Source organism: Malaya genurostris, chromosome 1 (genome assembly GCF_030247185.1).
Source record: "Malaya genurostris strain Urasoe2022 chromosome 1, Malgen_1.1, whole genome shotgun sequence".
Taxonomy (NCBI): Eukaryota; Metazoa; Arthropoda; class Insecta; order Diptera; family Culicidae; genus Malaya; species Malaya genurostris.
Window position 1 is genome coordinate 126,925,330 of NC_080570.1, and position 20,292 is coordinate 126,945,621.

The window sequence follows — 20,292 nt, forward strand, 5'->3', positions numbered from 1 at the left end:
GGACACATTTTTGGAAAACCTTTTCACGCTTTTCATGGAAAACCAACGAATTTCATATAACCGATTTCGTGGAAATTTTTGAAATTCGTGGATTTTCTATGAAAAGCGTTAAAAGGCTTTCCAAAAATGTGTTCGAATGTAATCTGTTTATCCATCATAAGGTTTATTTGAAAAAAAAAAATTATGTCATCGCTTTATTTTTCCAGATAATTGTGAAAGATAACAAAAAAAGCTCATTTTTTCAATTCTATTTTTGATAAGACTCGGAAAATCCTCCGAATTTTCCAGCCATTTTCACCTTGTAGATAGATAAAAGTATTTCAAAGGTCTGTATGTTTTTGGCTTTGGTAAATTTTTCAAAATTTCTATCGAAAATTTCCTAAAACCACCCGCGCGCATAGTACTTGGACGATGGCTTTAAGTGACGGTGTACAATATGGAACACACTTTACCCTATAACTTCGGAACCGGAAGTCGGATCCGGATGAAATTCAGGAATTCCGTATGGGACCACGAGACCTTTCATTTGAATCTACACGGAACCACCAGCGATCCCATTTCAACCAGAATATTAGTTGATTTTCTGAATTCGATTGGTTAAAATTTGGTATAACTAATCGATTGTTGTTTTAACTAAACTGTCATTTTTGTTTTTCGATTAGCAGAAACGATGATTGAAACAACTAATGCTTGAAAAAAAAATGATGTCAATTAGTGAGGACACATACCTTTCAATTTCAACAAATATTTTAGTTGAAATAACTGGTGTTGTTATTAAAACTAAATTCTGTTAGTTGAAAAATAAATCGGTTTTATTTGTTTTAGCCATTGCAAATAGTAGAATCAACTCGAACAATGTTATTGATTTGCGGAAATAATCAAAATATGCTTACTGATACACGTCATGATCTATTTGAAATAAGTTCGTTATGTTGAGATTCATAAAATAAATATCGTTGTTAAAATATAGACAGTATTTTATATTGATATGTAATATCATTAGGGCTGGGAAAACCACCGATCACTGCTGATTTCAAGTGATCTCAACCAAGGAATAAATTATCATTACGAAATCAGAACTGATCTGAACTCTAAGTGATTTTGATTTTTGTATGATCATGATCATGTCAAGTCGAGATCAGTAAAGATCTAAATTCTAAAAAAAAATACTTCTGATTCGATCGGAAATGATTGATGTAGAAAAACGTTTTTAATCAGCAAAAGTGCCCGGAGGGGCGAGTAAATTAGCGAAATTATTAAATTTACCTAAAATGATGCCTTCAAACGGTTGAACTGAAGTTATGCACTGATAATTTTAGTCAATTTATATGAGCTTGTGTGTATCAACCGCTGGGAATTGGAATTTTGCGACGGCAATTCAAACGCGCCATTCAATCGCAGCGCGTTCTGTGCGTTTGAAACCCTTCGCTCTTGTTACTTTTATAAATTAAATTCATGTCAAAAAGCGTTTTATTGCTAATGCATGAACATCATCATCGGTATCAAACAGCAGGAAGTAAATCAATGATCGAATTTGAAGCATAACATTTTTGCGCATACCTGAAAGATTACGTGATGATCATTCATTAACATTTTCTAATTTGTCACCAAATCTTTTTCATCTTAAACAAGGTTAACTTTATCACAACACCGCTGTTAGATAAACACTTGTTATCATAAATTTCTCAAATCGAATGAACACAATTTCACCAAACGCTTTAACCATCGATGTTGTTTTCATTGACATTTTGAAGCGACGCGAACAGATTTCAACTAAAAAAGTTGTTGATTTTGCATTGCGATTATTGTTTTGCTTTCAACTGTCTCCGGCATTTGACAGCATTCAAAACAACATATTTTTCAACTACTTGAATATATGCAAATCAAAAACCATATTGGTTGAATCAAAAAGAAATGAGTTGAATCAACTATCGCAAAAATCAAAAACTGCGATATCGCAATTTTATGATCGAAGGGTTCTCCGTGTAAGTTTGTCAAAATCGGTTCAGCCATCTCCGAAAAAATCCTAGTGAGATTATTTGACACAAACACACACACACACGCACACACACACACATTGCTTAGCTTGATGAACTGAGTCGAATGGTATATGACACTTGGCCCTCCGGGCCAATTTTCACTAGTCGGGTTTTCAAGTGATTGCATAACTTTTCTATATGAAAGGCAAAAATAAATTATCACACATCTAAGTGGATTAGGAATAGGTTTTTAAAGTTGATGTTCATAACAGTATAGAAAATATTCAAATGTATCGCAACAAGCTTAAGTGTAGGACATATTATTTCTAATAGTTTATTTGAACTCCGTTCGAACGTTAAGCTCGCAGAAATACCCTCAAATCACAATAGCTTTGATGCGGATAATCTATTTGAAAAAAAAAATTCTTCCATTACCAGTTAAGCTACATACGGCAAGCAACACGTTGCTCTGATTTGGTCCTGAAGATCAAACTGGTTTCAAAGGAAAACTCCTCTCTCGTCTCTCACTCACTAGCCATCAGGGGACAAACCACCAGTGGAAGTGGATTCCTTTGAAAATCCAAATCCGATCAACGAAACATTGCACCGCATCTTTGAACTAATGTCACATTTTTTCTTTCTTTCTTTCTTTCTTTCAGATGACAACGCCCGAACAAGGTAAGCTTGCCGTCTCCTTCCGACCGTCCATCCGTTTGCCGGTCAGTATCCTATGGAACCCACGCCCATGCCCACGTGTTCTGTTTGCAGTTTTTTTTCTGTTCCTCCAGGCATCCGTTCGCAGTGAGTTGCAACCTTTTCGGTTCCGCTTTTTTTCCTCCGATGTTACGCGCGCAAGGTGACACGGGACTTGCACATGATTGCTTTTCAATATCGGCTTCGAAATCGTCGTCGTCCTCGTCCTCGTTGTGGACGATGGGAACCAGAAGTAAGAAAGAAAAAAAAAGAAAGAACGTGCAATCGTAAAGCGGTCGGCTGTAGAAAGTGGCAACCGTAAACCCGTCAAATCATTGAACCGGGCGGTTTGCTGCCATGCCAAAATTCTTCCTCGTCGATTATTATTACTCTCAAGCCGGTGAAGCTCGACGGCGACGACGACGACGACGAAGGCGACGGCAACCGGCGGCAACTCCGGAAATTGATTGGCTGTGTTTCGTGTTTGTCGCTCTTCTCGGTTTTCCTCGAGGGACCGGACAATATTGAACATTTGGAACCGGTGGATTCATATTTACCCATGACCGAGGCGCAATCTGTGGGAAGAGCAGATTTTCCGCCCCGTTGGCATGACGATGATGATGATGATGACGAAGACGGTCCATGAAGAATGCTGGTCGAATTTGAGGCTTTGCTTCGTTGCGCTGTTGTTTAAATCCGGATGGTGAATGGAGAGGAAAATTATTTGCTCGGATGACATTACAGGCTCCACTGGACATGGACTTCCGCTAATAGAAAATTAAGGATGTCGTACCAGTGGCATCCTGAGAGGTAGAAAAATAAACAGTGGATGTTTGATTCTTCTGGATTGGAACTTCTGGAAACTGAAACAATTTTTCACCCCCGGATGTTCGGAAGTATCTTGTGTGGCTAATAAAAAAAAACAATGGCGAAACATTTCGGAACCAAGCTCATCTCATCGAGAGAGCAACAAAGCAGATGAGGTCGCTATTGAAAGCCATTCCAATTTGTAAAGCTTCGTCGTCTAATCAAGTGTGTGTGTGTGTGTGTTCGGAATGTCATGAACCGCATGTCGCGAAAATTTGTCACGGATTCTGTTCTCCATAGCATACAAGCACCTGGATGATTGAAACGGGATTGGCCCCCAACTTGGTAGTTCGACAGTGAGCTGTTCGATTGTTCAGAAAGGGGGGAGGGGAGGATTTTAGCGAATTTTCAAACTGGTACTCAATCCGGGTCACACCGGGCGGTAGTCAATGAAATTGATGGATGTTTCCGGCTCACAACGGTCCGGCTGCTGTCGATGATGGCTATTGTGCTTGGGCCTACGGCTGTTTCGGACGACGACGACGACGACGACGATGGGGACTTATGTAATGTGGAATTGAGTGGAACGGGAGACACATTGTATAACGGGGAAATGCCGTAGCTTCGCCCGAATGAATAGGAATGAAGGTCGTCCGCCGACTGGGTTAGTGGGATTTGGTTGGATTGAATGAGGGGATGGATTTTTTATGGCAATGAAAAGCCTACGAAAGCATTAAATTTTGTCAACAGAGTTTACAGAAATGATTCAAGCAAATGCTCGGAGAATAAAAATTTTCGGCCAGCGCGATGAAAAATTCATTCTCATTCCTAAACGACAACGGAAGCTTGACAAAGAGAGAATCAATTCTTATTATTTCAGTCAAATTCTTTGATTGAAAAGTCTTTTGGCGCATTAAATATTTGAAATATTTCATTGTAACAAATATGAAAGCGTGCTTCATTGAAAAAAATTGAATACAGTCTATTCTTCGTGGAAGAAGGCGTGAGTTTTTTTCGATTTTTCGTAGGAAGATTGTAAGGGTTTGTGAATTTCGAGTACTTTCGCGGCGTTCAAATTCTGCATTATAAGCTCCAATTGACCAAATTTACACCTCCTGGGAAGCACCTCCAAATATTCACTTTTAACAAAGCAAAGCCTTGGTATTACATTCCTGTAGTGGAATTTGACCTTCTGTTTCAACAAACTCCGCAGCCGAAAACTGAATTTTTGAAGCCATTGATTACTTTTTATTTAATTATTTGAAGCAGAGAAATGCCCACTGGAGTTGACATTAATTATATCTCTCTCTCCACCAGGCATAAAACCTCCTCATCTTTTGTACCAACAGATTATTAACATCCAAATGATACATTAATTAATTGTTGTTAAATATACATTTTCATTTACGTCTTCGACAATATTTTTTTTAAGATTATGTAATTGCTGGTAACTTTGCTAATGAAATCATTTCGTTAACTATAGTTGTTAACTCAATATTCGGTAGTGTTACTAAAATAGTTCAAAAATCAGTCTTTTCACTGTAACTTTTTTCACATTGATCACAGAGAAATGATTTGTTCTGCAAAACATTTGATAACGTAAAAATACGTGAAATTGAAGAGCAAATCAAAAGTTTATGATTGCGATATTTTCTAATTCTAAATTCAAAAAATCCGGCATTTTTTATTGTGGAATGAACTTTTCTTGTGTACGATAAATGTTGGCCGCTTGGTCTTATTCAATAACATTGACCGGGACCGACCGAAAATACATTGCATGGGGCTAGTTGAACGTATTTCGCTCGATTTTTCAGAGTCATGTATGAAAAGATGCTTCTGAAAATGAAATTTCTATACTTAGCGGCCTGTAATTCCGAAACCTAAAGTCACATCCGGATATTGGATTGTAAGACCTTTCATTTGAGAGCACTTTTTCAAAACTTTTTACACATTTTACTACGTTACTCCCAGAATCGGAACTTCGATTCGAGTAAAATTCAATACTAAGCTATGAGACCTTTAATTTGAATTGAAGTGAGTGAAAATTGGTCTATCCATCTTCGAGAAAATCGAGCACACATTTTTGGTTTATACACACGAACACACACACACACACACACACACACACAAACAGAGACATGGTTTTCGATTAAATGACTTTCGACAAAATGGCTTCAGGCAAAATGACTTTCGGCAAAATTGCTTTCAGTAAAATGGCTTTCTACAAAATAGCTTTCGGCTAAATGGCTTTCGGCGAAACGGCTTTCGGTGAAACGATTTTCGGTGGAATGGCTAAATGGATTTCTACGAAATGGCTTTCGGTAAAATCGCTTTTGGCAATATGGCTTTCGGCGAAATGACTTTAGGACAAAAAGCTTTCGACGAAATTGCTTTCGTTGAAATGGTTTTCGGTGAAATGGCTTTCGGTAAAATGGATTTCAGCAAAATCGATTGTTACGAAATGGCTTTCGGCAATATCGTTTTTGACCAAATGGCTTTCGGAAAAATGGCGCTCAGTAAAATGGTTTCGGAAAAATGACTTTCGGTGAAACGGCTTTCGGTGAATCGATTTTCGGTGGAATGGCTTTCGGCAGCATGACTTTCAGCAAAATGGATTTCTACGGAATGGCTTTCGGCAAAATCGCTTTAGGCAATATGGCTTTTGCTATATGGCTTTGGGACAAAAAGCTTTCAACGGAATGGCTTTCGGGAAAATAGCTTTCCTCGAAATGGTTTTCGGTAAATAGATTTCGGCAAAAACGTTTTCGAAGAAATGACTTTTGGCAAAATTGTTCTTGACAAATTGGCTTTCAGCAAAATGGCTTTCAGTAAAATGGCTTTCGGCAAAATGGCTATCGGTGAAACGATTTTCGGCGGAATGGATTTCGGCTAAATGGGTTTCTGCGAAATGGTTTTTTTTGACAAATTGTCTTTCGGCAAAATGGCTTTCGTCAAAATGACTTTCAGTAAAATGGCTTCAGAATAATGGCTTTCGGCAAAACGGCCATCGGTAAAACGATAGTCGGTGGAATGGATTTCGGCAAAATGTCTTTTGGCAAAATGACTTTCAGCAAAATGGCTTTCGGCAAAATGGTTTTCGGCAAAATGACTTTCGGCAAATTGACTTTCGGCAGAATGGATTACGGCAAAATGGTTTTCGACAAAATGGCTTTCAGCAAAGTGACTTTCAGTAAAATGACTTTCGACAAAATAGCTTTCGGCAAAATGGTTTTCGGCAAAATGGATTTCTGCGAAATGGCTTTCGGCAAAATCGCTTTTGGGAATATGGTTTTCGGTGGAATGGCTTTCGGTGAAATGGCTTTCGATGAAATGACTTTCGGCAAAATGGTTTTAGGCAAAATGACTTTGGGTAAAATTGCTTTCAGTTAAATGGATTTCCACAAAATAGCTTTCGGCTAAATGGCTTTCGGCGAAACGACTTTCGGTGAAACGAAATCGGTGGAATGGCTTTCGGCAATATGGATTTCTACGAAATGGCTTTCGGCAAAATCGCTTTTGGCAATATGGCTTTCGACGAAATGGCTTTGGGACAAATAGCAAAAGTAGCTTTCGACGAAATAGTTTTCGGTGAAATGCCTTTCGACAAAATGGCTTTCGGTAAAATGAATTTCGGCAAAATCGGTTTCGAAGAAAAAGACTTTCGGCGAAATCGTTTTTGACAAAATGGCTTTCGGCAAAATGACTTTCGGCAAAATGACTTTCGGCAAAATGGTTTTCGACAAAATGGATTTCTACGAAATGGCTTTCGGCAAATTGACTTTCGGCAGAATGGCTCTCGACAAAATGGCTTTCAGCAAAATGACTTTCAGCAAAATGGCTTTCGGTGAAATGGCTATCGGAAAAACCGCTTTTGGCAAAATGACTCGGCAAAACGGCTTTCAGTAAAATGGCTTTCGGATAAATAGCTATCGGCTAAATGGCTTCCGGCTAAATGGCTTTTAGTGAATCGATTTTCGGTGAAATGGCTTTCGACAAAATGGCTTTCAGCAAAATGACTTTCAGCAAAATCATTTTCGGCAAAATAGCTTTCAGCAAAATGGCTTTTGGCAAAATGGCATTCGGCAAAATAGTTTTCGGCAAAATCGCTTTTGGCAAAATGGCTTTCGGCAAAAAGGCTTTCGGCAAAATGGTTTTCGGTAAAATGACTTTCGGATAAATAGATTTCGCAAAATGGCTTTCGATGAAACGGCTTCCGGTGAAGCGGTTTTCGGTGAAGTGGTTTTCGGCAAATCATGATTGTCCCATATCCTATGGGATTTCCTATGTATATGGAACAGTTAGACTTGGAGCGGCAGTTTAGGTCAACGAAACGGACTTGAAAACTACTATTATCTCTCATTTTGCGCAGCTCAGATCCATTCCAATATTTGATTCGACGAAATGACCTTTTAGCAGAATAACCTTTTCGGCGAAATGGCTTTTTGTGAAACGGCTTTCGGCGAAATAGCTCTGTTCCCAACTAGGTCATAGCCGATCAATCAAAAGACTTCACAATAGAAAATAAATAAAAAGAATTTCAATTCTACTCTAAAAAGTGCATTTTTTGTGGAACAAACTTTCGACTTGCTAGTCACACAGTTTTGTTCGATTTGCTAAGTAATACGACGGAATTACTTCATTGGTGGGAATTCGTTCGTCTTATACATTTGCTCCAAGCTTCTCCAAACAAACGGTAACATTAAACAAAACAATGCCCTCATCTAAGACAACCAATGCATTACTATCTTCTACCACGCTCTGTACAGTGACGGGAAAGCTAAAATGATCGAAAATCTCCTCCAAAAGACGCTCCCGACAGCCACTTATGCTACGACGAAGTTTAAGAACAAAGAAGCAATATGTGAACCAATAGCCCCTCAACCTTTGCTGAATTGTAAGAAAAATGTATTCAGTAAATAGAAACTAATTTCAATACACAAATAAAAATAATGCATAAAATTAAATTTCTTCGAAGTCCTTATCGGTGTCATGTTTCAAAATGAGAGGGAATGATAAGGGAATGTTGAAAAAGCGATTTGTCTAACTTCGAAACAACACAAAGAGAATACTTTGCAATTATGTTTTCAACGCCTCTGGGTTTGTTTTCTGTCAGTCTGAATTTGATCCGGCACCGATTGCAGAGTTATTAATCAAAACTAAGTCTTTTCCACGAAAAACAAACATCCCAACATCAATCATCAATCAATGGCCAGCCAGTGCCAATAGCGGTCAAGTCAATCAGCACTGGCTGGGAAATTCTTCTCGTGGCAAGTCTGTCACAAAAATCTCATCAAATTAGATGAAAAGCCATGCTAAACAAAGAAAAAAAGCATCTCGGGCCAATGGAATTCAGACATAAAAGAGCCCCTTATATAATTTAATGCGCCTCCTTTTCTTCCGGATTTCCCTTTTGCACAGTCCAGTCCGAATGCCATTCCGAGCGGCTCCGGCAGCAGCCAGTAAATAAAACTTGGAGTGATTTTCACACAACGAATCGACTTCGTGAATTATTTTGTTGTTTGTGTTTTTATGCTTGCCATCCTTTCACGTTAATTCCTACGGCCGCCACCGGAGCCGACTTCTGCAACGTCGTTTTCCTTTCTTTTTCTGTTATTTGCGTCATCACCATCCGTCATCACCGCCGTTCCGCAGAGCCTCCCAACGAAACCGGACGAAGTTCTTTGGAAAATGGGGTACAACTTAAATTAATTTCTTTTGCTTGAATGAAGTTAGCCAAGCCGTCGGTTCAGTTGCGACGACGTCGACGACGATGACGACGACGACGACGAATGAAGAGTGCAGTCATGCACTCGAATGGCTTCAGCAGAACAATAAGTCACTGTTTAGTGTGATGAGTGCTGTTTTGCTCGTGGTTTCCGGCTTCAATGTGGATTTTCTCCTTTTTGCAGTGCTTAACGTTTACGGGCTTCGTTAATTAAATACTTGACATCTGTAGCGAACTGTTTTTTTTTCTTCTTTCACTTCTAGAGGACAGGAATGACTGCAACTGCAAATTATCTGCCAAATGGGATATTATTGTTTTTGTACTTTATTACTTTAATGGGTTTGAGGATCCCACGGAACTTGCTTTCAATGAATGAAACGAAGAAATTAGTTTCGTCGTGTTGTCGATCCTCAGTACGACTGAAATGTCCTTGTAAGGTCAAAACAAAAAAAAGCACACATTATGTCAGTTATCGAATAAAAGCTAAGTATGTTAGCCAATTCATGTGTAACTTTCCCGTTCCAACCAACCGTTGGCATATTTATCACGACTGACTTCCATACATTCATGGCTCGTCATGGCTCATGTCGCCTCAACCACATGCTGTTGTAGTTGTTTGCTTAATTCACACGCTCACTACCCCCCCTCTTTTCACCACCAGCCTCAGTCTGAGTTGGGTTTCTTTTCAGTATGACGTTAGCACAAAAGTTCCCAACTGACTGACGACAAAGCAGAGAGGATTTGCGGCGATGACAACAAAAGTTTTCCTTTCGACGACGACGACGACATCCAACACGAATTGGAAATGTCCCCACCCCCTCCCCCTCCCCTTCGGGTCGAACAGAACTTTTCCGGAGTGAAATTGAATAATGATTTCGCATTCCCCTCTCCAAGCCGACTGTAATGTAATGTAATGTAATGAAGAAACGCTAAATAATGTACACGCGTCGATAAACTCGCCGGAATCTGGGACCTTTTGGTGGTGCGACAATCGCTCGCTCGTGACTCGGTCAGTCACTCCGACCCCGGATCGTGCCGAAGCAAGCTGATAATAGGCTTTCGGAAAAATTAACAATAAAAGCGCGACAAACAAGGCGGAAGAGTCGTTTCGTAAACCCCCCTCCCCCAAACAGTTCACTGTTCCTTTTCCATCGAGACATCGAGAGGTCAAAAAAAAACGAGTGATGAATTAAAAGTCAAGACCACGCGCTTGGTTGGCGAATGGCAGCAGGCCAAGCGCGCGCCATCTCACTCACACACTCACAAGATCAACAACAGCGATAGGCGGCAAAGTGCGTCGCATCCGAGGAATGACAGTTAATTTTCAGATTAGCAGATTAGTTGAAAGTTTACTTAGGGAAAATCTCGGTCCTCGGATCATGTTTTTTTTTTTCGATGTCGTCCCTTTTTTTGTTTGTTGTTTGAACGGAAGCGCACCAATCGCTTATGAACGGTTATTTTTTTCCGGGAAAATATCTATTTTCGTTCGCTCTACTACAAACAATACTGGGCTTAGGTTTCCCTGATTCGGGGAACTGATTCAGTGTTTTTTTTCGCATCGGACGGAAGTACTGGAGAATGGATCAAACTGCTTTTCCGATTAAGAATTGATACAACTTTTCTGCGAAATTAACGATGAACTGAACACTGAAGAATCGGTTATCTTTGTTCGTCATTTTTTATATGATATCTTATTTTGATCACTATAACGTTTCTCGAAACACTGCGATCGATATCTGTTCTAAAATGATAGGCTGTCGTGTAATCTAAAACTGTCAAAGATAAACCCCTAAATTGACGTCCAATTAGTATTATTAATATTGAAAAAAGTATAAGAAAATGTGTCGATCGGATGATAGTAATCTATTGAGTTTCTATGCTTGTTGAAGAACAAGCTGAACAAAAACTGAGATGAGCTTTTCTCTGCTCCTAAATAAACAAATAAACAAATAAACAAGTAAACAAATAAACAAATAAACAAATAAACAAATAAACAAATAAACAAATAAACAAATAAACAAATAAACAAATAAACAAATAAACAAATAAACAAATAAACAAATAAACAAATAAACAAATAAACAAATAAACAAATAAACAAATAAACAAATAAACAAATAAACAAATAAACAAATAAACAAATAAACAAATAAACAAATAAACAAATAAACAAATAAACAAATAAACAAATAAACAAATAAACAAATAAACAAATAAACAAATAAACAAATAAACAAATAAACAAATAAACAAATAAACAAATAAACAAATAAACAAATAAACAAATAAACAAATAAACAAATAAACAAATAAACAAATAAACAAATAAACAAATAAACAAATAAACAAATAAACAAATAAACAAATAAACAAATAAACAAATAAACAAATAAACAAATAAACAAATAAACAAATAAACAAATAAACAAATAAACAAATAAACAAATAAACAAATAAACAAATAAACAAATAAACAAATAAACAAATAAACAAATAAACAAATAAACAAATAAACAAATAAACAAATAAACAAATAAACAAATAAACAAATAAACAAATAAACAAATAAACAAATAAACAAATAAACAAATAAACAAATAAACAAATAAACAAATAAACAAATAAACAAATAAACAAATAAACAAATAAACAAATAAACAAATAAACAAATAAACAAATAAACAAATAAACAAATAAACAAATAAACAAATAAACAAATGAACAAATAAACAAATAAACAAATAAACAAATAAACAAATAAACAAATAAACAAATAAACAAATAAACAAATAAACAAATAAACAAATAAACAAATAAACAAATAAACAAATAAACAAATAAACAAATAAACAAATAAACAAATAAACAAATAAACAAATAAACAAATAAACAAATAAACAAATAAACAAATAAACAAATAAACAAATAAACAAATAAACAAATAAACAAATAAACAAATAAACAAATAAACAAATAAACAAATAAACAAATAAACAAATAAACAAATAAACAAATAAACAAATAAACAAATAAACAAATAAACAAATAAACAAATAAACAAATAAACAAATAAACAAATAAACAAATAAACAAATAAACAAATAAACAAATAAACAAATAAACAAATAAACAAATAAACAAATAAACAAATAAACAAATAAACAAATAAACAAATAAACAAATAAACAAATAAACAAATAAACAAATAAACAAATAAACAAATAAACAAATAAACAAATAAACAAATAAACAAATAAACAAATAAACAAATAAACAAATAAACAAATAAACAAATAAACAAATAAACAAATAAACAAATAAACAAATAAACAAATAAACAAATAAACAAATAAACAAATAAACAAATAAACAAATAAACAAATAAACAAATAAACAAATAAACAAATAAACAAATAAACAAATAAACAAATAAACAAATAAACAAATAAACAAATAAACAAATAAACAAATAAACAAATAAACAAATAAACAAATAAACAAATAAACAAATAAACAAATAAACAAATAAACAAATAAACAAATAAACAAATGAACAAATAAACAAATAAACAAATAAACAAATAAACAAATAAACAAATAAACAAATAAACAAATAAACAAATAAACAAATAAACAAATAAACAAATAAACAAATAAACAAATAAACAAATAAACAAATAAACAAATAAACAAATAAACAAATAAACAAATAAACAAATAAACAAATAAACAAATAAACAAATAAACAAATAAACAAATAAACAAATAAACAAATAAACAAATGAACAAATTAACAAAAAAACAAATAAACAAATAAACAAATAAACAAATAAACAAATAAACAAATAAACAAATAAACAAATAAACAAATAAACAAATAAACAAATAAACAAATAAACAAATAAACAAATAAACAAAATAAACATTCCAAACAGAATAAACATTCCAAACAGCATAAACAAAATAAACAGAATAAACAGAATAAACAGAATAAACAGAATAAACAGAATAAACAGAATAAACAGAATAAACAGAATAAACAGAATAAACAGAATAAACAGAATAAACAGAATAAACAGAATAAACAGAATAAACAGAATAAACAGAATAAACAGAATAAACAGAATAAACAGAATAAACAGAATAAACAGAATAAACAGAATAAACAGAATAAACAGAATAAACAGAATAAACAGAATAAACAGAATAAACAGAATAAACAGAATAAACAGAATAAACAGAATAAAGGGAATAAACAGAATAAACAGAATAAACAGAATAAACAGAATAAACAGAATAAACAGATTAAACAGAATAAACAGAATAAACAGAATAAACAGAATAAAGGGAATAAACAGAATAAACAGAATAAACAGAATAAACAGAATAAACAGAATAAACAGAATAAACAGAATAAACAGAATAAACAGAATAAACAGAATAAACAGAATAAACAGAATAAACAGAATAAACAGAATAAACAGAATAAACAGAATAAACAGAATAAACAGAATAAACAGAATAAACAGAATAAACAGAATAAACAGAATAAACAGAATAAACAGAATAAACAGAATAAACAGAATAAACAGAATGAACAGAATAAACAGAATAAACAGAATAAACAGAATAAACAGAATAAACAGAATAAACAGAATAAACAGAATAAACAGAATAAACAGAATAAACATAATAAACAGAATAAACAGAATAAACAGAATAAACAGAATAAACAGAATAAACAGAATAAACAGAATAAACAGAATAAACAGAATAAACAGATTAAACAGAATAAACAGAATAAAGGGAATAAACAGAATAAACAGAATAAACAGAATAAACAGAATAAACAGAATAAACAGAATAAACAGAATAAACAGAATAAACAGAATAAACAGAATAAACAGAATAAACAGAATAAACAGAATAAACAGAATAAACAGAATAAACAGAATAAACAGAATAAACAGAATAAACAGAATAAACAGAATAAACAGAATAAACAGAATAAACAGAATAAACAGAATAAACAGAATAAACAGAATAAACAGAATAAACAGAATAAACAGAATAAACAGAATAAACAGAATAAACAGAATAAACAGAATAAACAGAATAAACAGAATAAACAGAATAAACAGATTAAACAGAATAAACAGAATAAACAGAATAAACAGAATAAACAGAATAAACAGAATAAACAGAATAAACAGAATAAACAGAATAAACAGAATAAACAGAATAAACAGAATAAACAGAATAAACAGAATAAACAGAATAAACAGAATAAACAGAATAAACAGAATAAACAGAATAAACAGAATAAACAGAATAAACAGAATAAACAGAATAAACAGAATAAACAGAATAAACAGAATAAACAGATTAAACAGAATAAACAGAATAAACAAAATAAAGGGAATAAACAGAATAAACAGAATAAACAGAATAAACAGAATAAACAGAATAAACAGAATAAACAGAATAAACAGAATAAACAGAATAAACAGAATAAACAGAATAAACAGAATAAACAGAATAAACAGAATAAACAGAATAAACAGAATAAACAGAATAAACAGAATAAACAGAATAAACAGAATAAACAGAATAAACAGAATAAACAGAATAAACAGAATAAACAGAATAAACAGAATAAACAGAATAAACAGAATAAACAGAATAAACAGATGAACCGATGAACCGATGAACCTATAAACCGATAAACCGATAAACCGATAAACCGATAAACTGATAAACCGATGAACCGATAAACCGATAAACCGCTAAAGCGATTAACCGGTAAACCGATAAACCGATGAACCGATAAACCGATGAACCGATAAACCGATAAACCGCTAAAGCGATTAACCGATAAACCGATAAACCGATGAACCGATAAACCGATAAACCGATAAACTGATAAACCGATGAACCGATAAACCGATAAACTGATAAACCGATAAACCGATAAACCGATAAACCGATGAACCGATAAACCGATGAACCGATAAACCGATAAACCGCTAAAGCGATTAACCGATAAACCTATAAACCTATAAACCGATAAACCGATAAACCGATAAACCGATAAACTGATAAACAAATAAACAAATAAACAAATAAACAAATAAACAAATAAACAAATAAACAAATAAACAAATAAACAAATAAACAAATAAACAAATAAACAAATAAACAAATAAACAAATAAACAAATAAACAAATAAACAAATAAACAAATAAACAAATAAACAAATAAACAAATAAACAAATAAACAACAAAACAAATAAACAAATAAACAAATAAACAAATAAACAAATAAACAAATAAACAAATAAACAAATAAACAAATAAACAAATAAACAAATAAACAAATAAACAAATAAACAAATAAACAAATAAACAAATAAACAAATAAACAAATAAACAAATAAACAAATAAACAAATAAACAAATAAACAAATAAACAAATAAACAAATAAACAAATAAACAAATAAACAAATAAACAAATAAACAAATAAACAAATAAACAAATAAACAAATAAACAAATAAACAAATAAACAAATAAACAAATAAACAAATAAACAAATAAACAAATGAACAAATGAACAAATAAACAAATAAACAAATAAACAAATAAACAAATAAACAAATAAACAAATAAACAAATAAACAAATAAACAAATAAACAAATAAACAAATAAACAAATAAACAAATAAACAAATAAACAAATAAACAAATAAACAAATAAACAAATAAACAAATAAACAAATAAACAAATAAACAAATAAACAAATAAACAAATAAACAAATAAACAAATAAACAAATAAACAAATAAACAAATAAACAAATAAACAAATAAACAAATAAACAAATAAACAAATGAACAAATAAACAAATAAACAAATAAACAAATAAACAAATAAACAAATGAACAAATAAACAAATAAACAAATAAACAAATAAACAAATAAACAAATAAACAAATAAACAAATAAACAAATAAACAAATAAACAAATAAACAAATAAACAAATAAACAAATAAACAAATAAACAAATAAACAAATAAACAAATAAACAAATAAACAACAAAACAAATAAACAAATAAACAAATAAACAAATAAACAAAAAAACAAATAAACAAATAAACAAATAAACAAATAAACAAATAAACAAATAAACAAATAAACAAATAAACAAATAAACAAATAAACAAATAAACAAATAAACAAATGAACAAATAAACAAATGAACAAATAAACAAATAAACAAATAAACAAATAAACAAATAAACAAATAAACAAATAAACAAATAAACAAATAAACAAATAAACAAATAAACAAATAAACAAATAAACAAATAAACAAATAAACAAATAAACAAATAAACAAATAAACAAATAAACAAATAAACAAATAAACAAATAAACAAATAAACAAATAAACAAATAAACAAATAAACAAATAAACAAATAAACAAATAAACAAATAAACAAATAAACAAATAAACAAATAAACAAATAAACAAATAAACAAATAAACAAATAAACAAATAAACAAATAAACAAATAAACAAATAAACAAATAAACAAATAAACAAATAAACAAATAAACAAATAAACAAATAAACAAATAAACAAATAAACAAATAAACAAATAAACAAATAAACAAATAAACAAATAAACAAATAAACAAATAAACAAATAAACAAATAAACAAATAAACAAATAAACAAATAAACAAATAAACAAATAAACAAATAAACAAATAAACAAATAAACAAATAAACAAATAAACAAATAAACAAATAAACAAATAAACAAATAAACAAATAAACAAAAAAACAAATAAACAAATAAACAAATAAACAAATAAACAAATAAACAAATAAACAAATAAACAAATAAACAAATAAACAAATAAACAAATAAAAAACAAAACAAATAAACAAATAAACAAATAAACAAATAAACAAATAAACAAATAAACAAATAAACAAATAAACAAATAAACAAATAAACAAATAAACAAATAAACAAATAAACAAATAAACAAATAAACAAATAAACAAATAAACAAATAAACAAATAAACAAATAAACAAATAAACAAATAAACAAATAAACAAATAAACAAATAAACAAATAAACAAATAAACAAATAAACAAATAAACAAATAAACAAATAAACAAATAAACAAATAAACAAATAAACAAATAAACAAATAAACAAATAAACAAATAAACAAATAAACAAATAAACAAATAAACAAATAAACAAATAAACAAATAAACAAATAAACAAATAAACAGAATAAACATTCCAAACAGAATAAACATTCCAAACAGAATAAACAAAATAAACAGAATAAACAGAATAAACAGAATAAACAGAATAAACAGAATAAACAGAATAAACAGAATAAACAGAATAAACAGAATAAACAGAATAAACAGAATAAACAGAATAAACAGAATAAACAGAATAAACAGAATAAACAGAATAAACAGAATAAACAGAATAAACAGAATAAACAGAATAAACAGAATAAACAGAATAAACAGAATAAACAGAATAAACAGAATAAACAGAATAAACAGAATAAACAGAATAAACAGAATAAACAGAATAAACAGAATAAACAGAATAAACAGAATAAACAGAATAAACAGAATAAACAGAATAAACAGAATAAACAGAATAAACAGAATAAACAGAATAAACAGAATAAACAGAATAAACAGAATAAACAGAATAAACAGAATAAACAGAATAAACAGAATAAACAGAATAAACAGAATAAACAGAATAAACAGAATAAACAGAATAAACAGAATAAACAGAATAAACAGAATAAACAGAATAAACAGAATAAACAGAATAAACAGAATAAACAGATTAAACAGAATAAACAGAATAAACAGAATAAACAGAATAAACAGAATAAACAGAATAAACAGAATGAACAGAATAAACAGAATAAACAGAATAAACAGAATAAACAGAATAAACAGAATAAACAGAATAAACAGAATAAACAGAATAAACAGAATAAACAGAATAAACAGAATAAACAGAATAAACAGAATAAACAGAATAAACAGAATAAACAGAATAAACAGAATAAACAGAATAAACAGAATAAACAGAATAAACAGAATAAACAGAATAAACAGAATAAACAGAATAAACAGAATAAACAGAATAAACAGAATAAACAGAATAAACAGAATAAACAGAATAAACAGAATAAACAGAATAAACAGATTAAACAGAATAAACAGAATAAACAAAATAAAGGGAATAAACAGAATAAACAGAATAAACAGAAAAAACAGAATAAACAGAATAAACAGAATAAACAGAATAAACAGAATAAACAGAATAAACAGAATAAACAGAATAAACAGAATAAACAGAATAAACAGAATAAACAGAATAAACAGAATAAACAGAATAAACAGATGAACCGATAAACCGATAAACCGATAAACTGATAAACCGATGAACCGATAAACCGATAAACCGCTAAAGCGATTAACCGATAAACCGATAAACCGATGAACCGATAAACCGATAAACCGATAAACCGATAAACCGATAAACCGATAAACTGATAAACAAATAAACAAATAAACAAATAAACAAATAAACAAATAAACAAATAAACAAATAAACAAATAAACAAATAAACAAATAAACAAATAAACAAATAAACAAATAAACAAATAAACAAATAAACAAATAAACAAATAAACAAATAAACAAATAAACAAATAAACAAATAAACAAATAAACAAATAAACAAATAAACAAATAAACAAATAAACAAATAAACAAATAAACAAATAAACAAATAAACAAATAAACAAATAAACAAATAAACAACAAAACAAATAAACAAATAAACAAATAAACAAATAAACAAATAAACAAATAAACAAATAAACAAATAAACAAATAAACAAATAAACAAATAAACAAATAAACAAATAAACAAATAAACAAATAAACAAATAAACAAATAAACAAATAAACAAATAAACAAATAAACAAATAAACAAATAAACAAATAAACAAATAAACAAATAAACAAATAAACAAATAAACAAATAAACAAATAAACAAATAAACAAATAAACAAATAAACAAATAAACAAATAAACAAATAAACAAATAAACAAATAAACAAATAAACAAATAAACAAATAAACAAATAAACAAATAAACAAAAAAACAAATAAACAAATAAACAAATAAACAAATAAACAAATAAACAAATAAACAAATAAACAAATAAACAAATAAACAAATAAACAAATAAAAAACAAAACAAATAAACAAATAAACAAATAAACAAATAAACAAATAAACAAATAAACAAATAAACAAATAAACAAATAAACAAATAAACAAATAAACAAATAAACAAATAAACAAATAAACAAATAAACAAATAAACAAATAAACAAATAAACAAATAAACAAATAAACAAATAAACAAATAAACAAATAAACAAATAAACAAATAAACAAATAAACAAATAAACAAATAAACAAATAAACAAATAAACAAATAAACAAATAAACAAATAAACAAATAAACAAATAAACAAATGAACAAATAAACAAATAAACAAATAAACAAATAAACAAATAAACAAATAAACAAATAAACAAATAAACAAATAAACAAATAAACAAATAAACAAATAAACAAATAAACAAATAAACAAATAAACAAATAAACAAATAAACAAATAAACAAATAAACAAATAAACAAATAAACAAATAAACAAATAAACAAATAAACAGAATAAACATTCCAAACAGAATAAACATTCCAAACAGAATAAACAAAATAAACAGAATAAACAGAATAAACAGAATAAACAGAATAAACAGAATAAACAGAATAAACAGAATAAACAGAATAAACAGAATAAACAGAATAAACAGAATAAACAGAATAAACAGAATAAACAGAATAAACAGAATAAACAGAATAAACAGAATAAACAGAATAAACAGAATAAACAGAATAAACAGAATAAACAGAATAAACAGAATAAACAGA

At 29.6% G+C, this 20,292-nt stretch overlaps 1 protein-coding gene across 3 annotated transcripts in view; it reads left to right on the forward strand.

The window, feature by feature from the left end:
• LOC131425728 (uncharacterized) overlaps nucleotides 1–20,292 on the forward strand; it is a 771,700-nt gene that overhangs the window by 294,016 nt on the left and 457,392 nt on the right. For all 3 annotated transcript variants that reach the window (XM_058587827.1, XM_058587828.1, XM_058587826.1), the window contains one exon: nucleotides 2,639–2,657. The gene's annotated coding sequence lies outside the window, so the exon portion shown is untranslated. The remainder of the gene's footprint in view (nucleotides 1–2,638; nucleotides 2,658–20,292) is intronic.